At 35.0% G+C, this 5,723-nt stretch overlaps 1 long non-coding RNA gene across 1 annotated transcript in view; it reads left to right on the top strand.

Annotated features, from left to right (window-relative positions):
• The window catches only part of LOC106461482, a 63,479-nt gene extending 58,305 nt beyond the window's left edge, over nucleotides 1-5,174 (top strand). The window contains exons 3-4 of the long non-coding RNA XR_001290925.2: nucleotides 2,115-2,378; nucleotides 5,093-5,174. This is a non-coding gene — a long non-coding RNA (uncharacterized LOC106461482). The remainder of the gene's footprint in view (nucleotides 1-2,114; nucleotides 2,379-5,092) is intronic.
• Nucleotides 5,175-5,723: the final 549 nt, after the last annotated feature.

The raw sequence follows: 5,723 nt of genomic DNA, 5'->3' as shown, positions 1-5,723 counted from the left end.
GATAGCCCATTTTGTAGCTTTGTGCTTAACTACCAACAAACAAACCTTTACAAATTGCCTCCCAGTGGCGCAGCGGTATGTCTGCGGACTTACAACGCTAGAAATCGGGTTTTGATACCTGTGGTGGGCAAGCACAGATAGCCCATTTTGTAGCTTTGTGCTTATCTACCAACAAACAAACCTTTACAAACTTGCCTCCCAGTGGCACAGCGGTATGTCTGCGGACTTACAACGCTAGAAATCGGGTTTTGATACCTGTGGTGGGCAGAGCACAGATAGCCCATTTTGTAGCTTTGTGCTTAACTACCAACAAACAAACCTTTACAAATTTAACATCTGGCCTTGCGTAAGCTACGAAAGAGACTTAAAAATACTAGGTCTGAACATATGACCACATACGTTTCACGTGAAAGTAAAGAATATTGTATGATGACATGTTATCCCCACCCCCACCCCACCCTAGTGGTTCAGCGATAAACCTAGGGGCTTACAACGCTAAAAATCGGTTTTAGATATCAGTGATGGACACAACAGAGCTAGTAGCCCACTTAGAAACTTTATTCTTCACTACAAAGAAACAAATAATAAAATGTCAACCACGCTATATCTGCTGTATCCAGTGCCAATGAGGCCTTTAGCCCATTACCATTCAAGGCCAGCTGGGATAAAAAAGAGAAAATAGTAGCTGAGACGCTGTTTTATATTAGCAAATCGCTTGCCATCATCTGTTAGGTTATGAACTGGACACAATAATAACTTGCGAATCTTCTTATAACTCGCTTGGTAACAAAAGATGCGTATTATTTTGAGTATTATAATTCTTTATGAGCTCTTTTTAAAAAATTAATTATGAAGTTAATCTGTTAGATCAAATATACCACGCTGTTAAGGTAAGTAAGTGCACTTGTCTTCTCACATCCAATAAAACATGGTCATTCAACTGGATGTACAATGGCTTTACTGAGAAGGTGCTGAATAATAAGACTATAATTATTTAGTACGGTGGGTATTTGTTAACCATTTTGACACCCTTAATATGATATACTCCCAGTAAGGTGTTGCTACCACACCTTTTAAGACATCCTTTTCACACCTGTAAAAGTGATTCGCGAGCTTCTATTCCTGGCCGTGTTTCAAAAAGTGTTACAGTAACTGTTGTAACACTTGCAAACGTTAAAAAGTACGAGTGGAACAATGTTTCTTATAACAATAAGAGTTACGATTCGAAAATCTTTTGCAGTTTTATGACAAACCCTTGTAAAGTCTTAGATATTAACGTTTTATGTAAAATCAGATTTAATTCTTTAGTTGTGTGTTTTAGACGTTTCGCGTAAACTTACACAAGGGTTACCTGAACATAGCAGTCGTTTATTCTAGAGGGTAGAGAGTTAGCCAACAGCACCAACCACAAACGTGCTCTTGTATGGACGAATAGCGGGACTTGGCCGTCACCTTATAGCGCACACACGGCCCCAAAGCTTAGATCGCATTTTCGCGACAAAGAGACTGGGACCATGAACTCTCGAATCTACATTCATAGCACGCTAAGAGCTAGGTTACGTCATCCCATCTGACTCAATAAAGATTTATTTAACAAATGCTTATAGCGTTTTCTTTTTGGCGAACAGTAGAAAACTAATAACAAGTGTTCGTTGTTTTTTTGTTTGTAGTTAAGCACAAAACTACCCAATGGGCTATTTGTGCTCTGCCCACCACGGGTATCGAAACCCGATTTCTAGCGTTGTAACTCAGTAGACATACCGCTATGCTACTGGGGGGCAAAGACAAATGAAGATTGTTCGTTACAGTCTGAGAGAAGAACATGCAAAATGCGTAACTGGGATATAATGTTCTTTCTCCTTCTGTGATCATACATCAAAATATTTCATTAACAGAGATCTGAAACATAAATTTGAATGTAACCAGGACTTGTAATGTATTATTACCACTTGAAATAGTGTGTTTAAATATCATCTTTTTTTAAACTTTTTTTTTAGGGTATTCATCATAACTTTGACTTCTGGTTCCATTGATCATTAAAATACTGTTTTAGAAATTAACATACAAACATGTAGAGAGGTTTAACAACGAACACATATTTCTGTTACAAACAGGTATAAAAACTCTTTCTATTTTAACCAACCACAAGTGGAGTGGACGTCATGGCGTAATGTGGGTGGAGCTTTGTGGGAACAGCACCTATTATTACTGGTCCATGTGCCGACGTTACGTGGGCCTGGTTTGGGAGCTTGATGTCAACGTCGACGGAGGCTCCGGTTCTGGAGGAAGAGACGGCGCCACAAGCCGTCATGTAAATACAGGGCAGAAAAGTAATTACAGTTTGAAGTTACTGAAACGGAGCTTTGCGTCCACGGAAGGTGAAGTTTATCCACTTAGCTCGAATTTACGAACAATTTTACTCCAAAATATCTTCGTTGTTATCAACAAGAAAACAGTTAGTCTAACTATTCAAATTAGACTCCACTGACTCTCTTTCAGAGTCCGAACATTTCAGATAAACCGACAAACAAATAGATAAACAAAAAGAAAGACACAAAGACAGATATTCGTACAGACAGGCTAACATACGTTGCTAGGATTCATCAGATAAATATCCAAATGGAAATAAATCTGTTAATTATTTGCCATCAACCGTTGAAGCTATATCAAAGGCTGTTTTGATACAGCTGGAACTTAATAACACGAATAAGGAGAAGTTCAAACGCTGTTTTGATACAATTGGAACTTAATAACACGAACAAGAAGTTCAAACGCTTTTTTAATACAGCTAGAACTTGACAACACGAACAAGAAGTTCAAACGCTGTTTTGATACAGTTGGAACTTAATAACACGAACAAGTTCAAACGCTGTTTTGATATAGTTGGAACTTATTAACACGAACAGGTCCAAATGCTGTTTTGATACAATTGGAACTTATTAACACGAACAAGAAGTTCAAACGCTTTTTTAATACAGCTAGAACTTGACAACACGAACAAGAAGTTCAAACGCTGTTTTGATACAGTTGGAACTTAATAACACGAACAGGTCCAATTGCTGTTTTGATACAACTGGAACTTAATAACACGAACTAGAAGAAGTTCAAAGGCACTTTGGTACAGCTAGGACCTAGTAATATGAACAAAGAGAAATCAAAGACCGTTTTGATATTGCTTGAACTTCATTAATAACACGAACTAGAAGAAGTTCAAAGGCACTTTGGTACAGCTAGAACCTAGTAATATGAACAAAGAGAAATCAAAGACCGTTTTGATATTGCTTGAACTTCATTAATAATACGAACGAGACGAAATTCAAAGGATGTTGTAATACAGCTGGAGCTTAATAACATGAACAGAGAGAAGTTCAAAGGCTGTTGTTAATTTACCAGCGATGTATCTAAGCAATCAGATGCCAAATAAACCAAAAACTATGCTGTGCTTATGAATCTTTATCATCGACAGCTAACATACATTCAAATGAGTCAAGGACTGATCTTTGCAAATCGATACCTAAATGTGAAAACAACTGTCAGTGCCCCCAAGAATGGACTAGTACCATAGTTTTCCTGTTTTATATATTTGATTAGAGATTTCAGATAAGATAGACTTTTTTCTTTTGTTTTCTCTATAACATGTATTGGGGAAACAAAGTGAGGTAAAAGCGATACGTCAATACAGGGGTGGTGGGTAAGTGCAGTTTTGAGAACACGTGTTGTTTGTAGGAAATGTTAACCAGTAGATAAACATTCTCTCTACGACCTCCTGCACAGAAACGGTGATCAATAAAAGTTACTTGTGTTTGAGTCAAACATAACTTATTAGATTTTTATGGGAAATCGATAAAGATAATTTCCCCTCTTAGAAGTTGGTTCTTCGTATAATTTTTCTCGAATTAATTATTTTTTACTTAACTTCTTCTTTAGATTGATCTTTATGTAAGTATACCAGTTATTCCCACATCTTTATAGTATAAATATACCAGCTACTTCCACATGTTTATACAATAAATAAACCGATTACTCCCACATCTTTATAATATAAATAAACCGATTACTTCCACATGTTTATACAATAAATAAACCGATTACTCCCACATCTTTATAATATAAATAAACCGATTACTTCCACATGTTTATACAATAAATAAACCGATTACTTCCACATGTTTATACAATAAATAAACCGATTACTTCCACATCTTTATAATATAAATAAACCAATTACTTCCACGACTTTGTAATATAAATAAACCGATTACTTCCACATGTTTATACAATAAATAAACCGATTACTCCCACATCTTTATAATATAAATGAACCGATTACTTCCACATCTTTATAATATAAATAAACCAATTACTTCCACGACTTTGTAACGTAAATAAATCGATTACTTTCACGACTTTGTGACGTAAATAAAGCGATTACTCCCACACCTTTATAATATAAATAAACAAATTACTTCCACAACTTTGTAACGTAAATAAACCGATTACTTCCACACTTTTATAATATAAATAAACAGATTACTTCCACAACTTTTTAACGTAAATATAGCGATTACTTCCACACCTTTATAATATAAATAAACCGATTACTTCCACAACTTTGTAACGTAAATATAGCGATTACTCCCATACCTTTATAATATAAATAAACCGATTACTCCTACGACTTTCTAACGTAAATAAACCGGTTACACTCACATACTTATAATGTAAATAGGCTGATTACTCCCACAAATTTACAATGTAATAAATGGATCACTTCCACAACTTGGTAATGTAAATAAACCGGTTACACTCACATACTTATAATGTAACTAGGCTGATTACTCCCACAAATTTACAATGTAATAAATGGATCACTTCCACAACTTGGTAATGTAAATAAACCGGTCACTTCTACACCTTTGTAATTTAAATAAACTGGTTACTCCCAAATTTTTTAATGTAAATTTTAAAGTCGAGTTTCGGCTTTATTTCACTAACATTTAACTTGTAGAATGTCGATAAAGCAAACAGTGAGATACGTGGAGAACAGAGTGCCTGGAAATTATATTAACAAAATTGTTTATTTGTGTTTCAGGGACAGGAGCCTTGAATCTCTGATACAACGGTTACTGCTGACTTCCTGCATGGAACCTCATGTTAGTCTTGCACAGACCATAAGATTCCTGTATGTTGCAAATAAAAAGTTGAGAATAATAATTATTAGGCTTTCGTCTTTTGATTTTGTAGTCGTTGTCGTGTTGACAAAATCTTATCTAACAGTACGCTCACCAATTAGTACACAGGATCACATACAAAAGTTGCAAGGAATTAAAAAAAAAGACCGAGCGCTTTCAAATAGTTGTATATTCTTCTTTAAGATAACAGTCAAGACATACATAATGTAAGAATTATAGGAAACGAACACTTTTTTTTTTTTACAAATAGAGGTCGCCTTCGATTGACCGCCTTTCATCCACTTAACGCAAAATATTTCCAATGAAAACCCTCAATTCATACTTTTCATAAGATACCAAGATAATGTATATGTGATAACAAGATAACACGTATGTTATAAAGAGATAACATACATGTAATAACTTATATATATATATTTAAATATTAACTATCTACTTTCGTCAGAGTTAACGTACAATGGACCTTTTTAATTTTGCTGTTTAAACCGTGATCATATACCATCACTAATACCTTCACCTCACAAAATACTT

This window comes from Limulus polyphemus, unplaced genomic scaffold, assembly GCF_000517525.1.
Source record: "Limulus polyphemus unplaced genomic scaffold, Limulus_polyphemus-2.1.2 Scaffold969, whole genome shotgun sequence".
NCBI lineage: Eukaryota > Metazoa > Arthropoda > Merostomata > Xiphosura > Limulidae > Limulus > Limulus polyphemus.
Note: the sequence above shows the minus strand (reverse complement) of the source record. Positions and strands in the feature narration are given on the sequence as shown.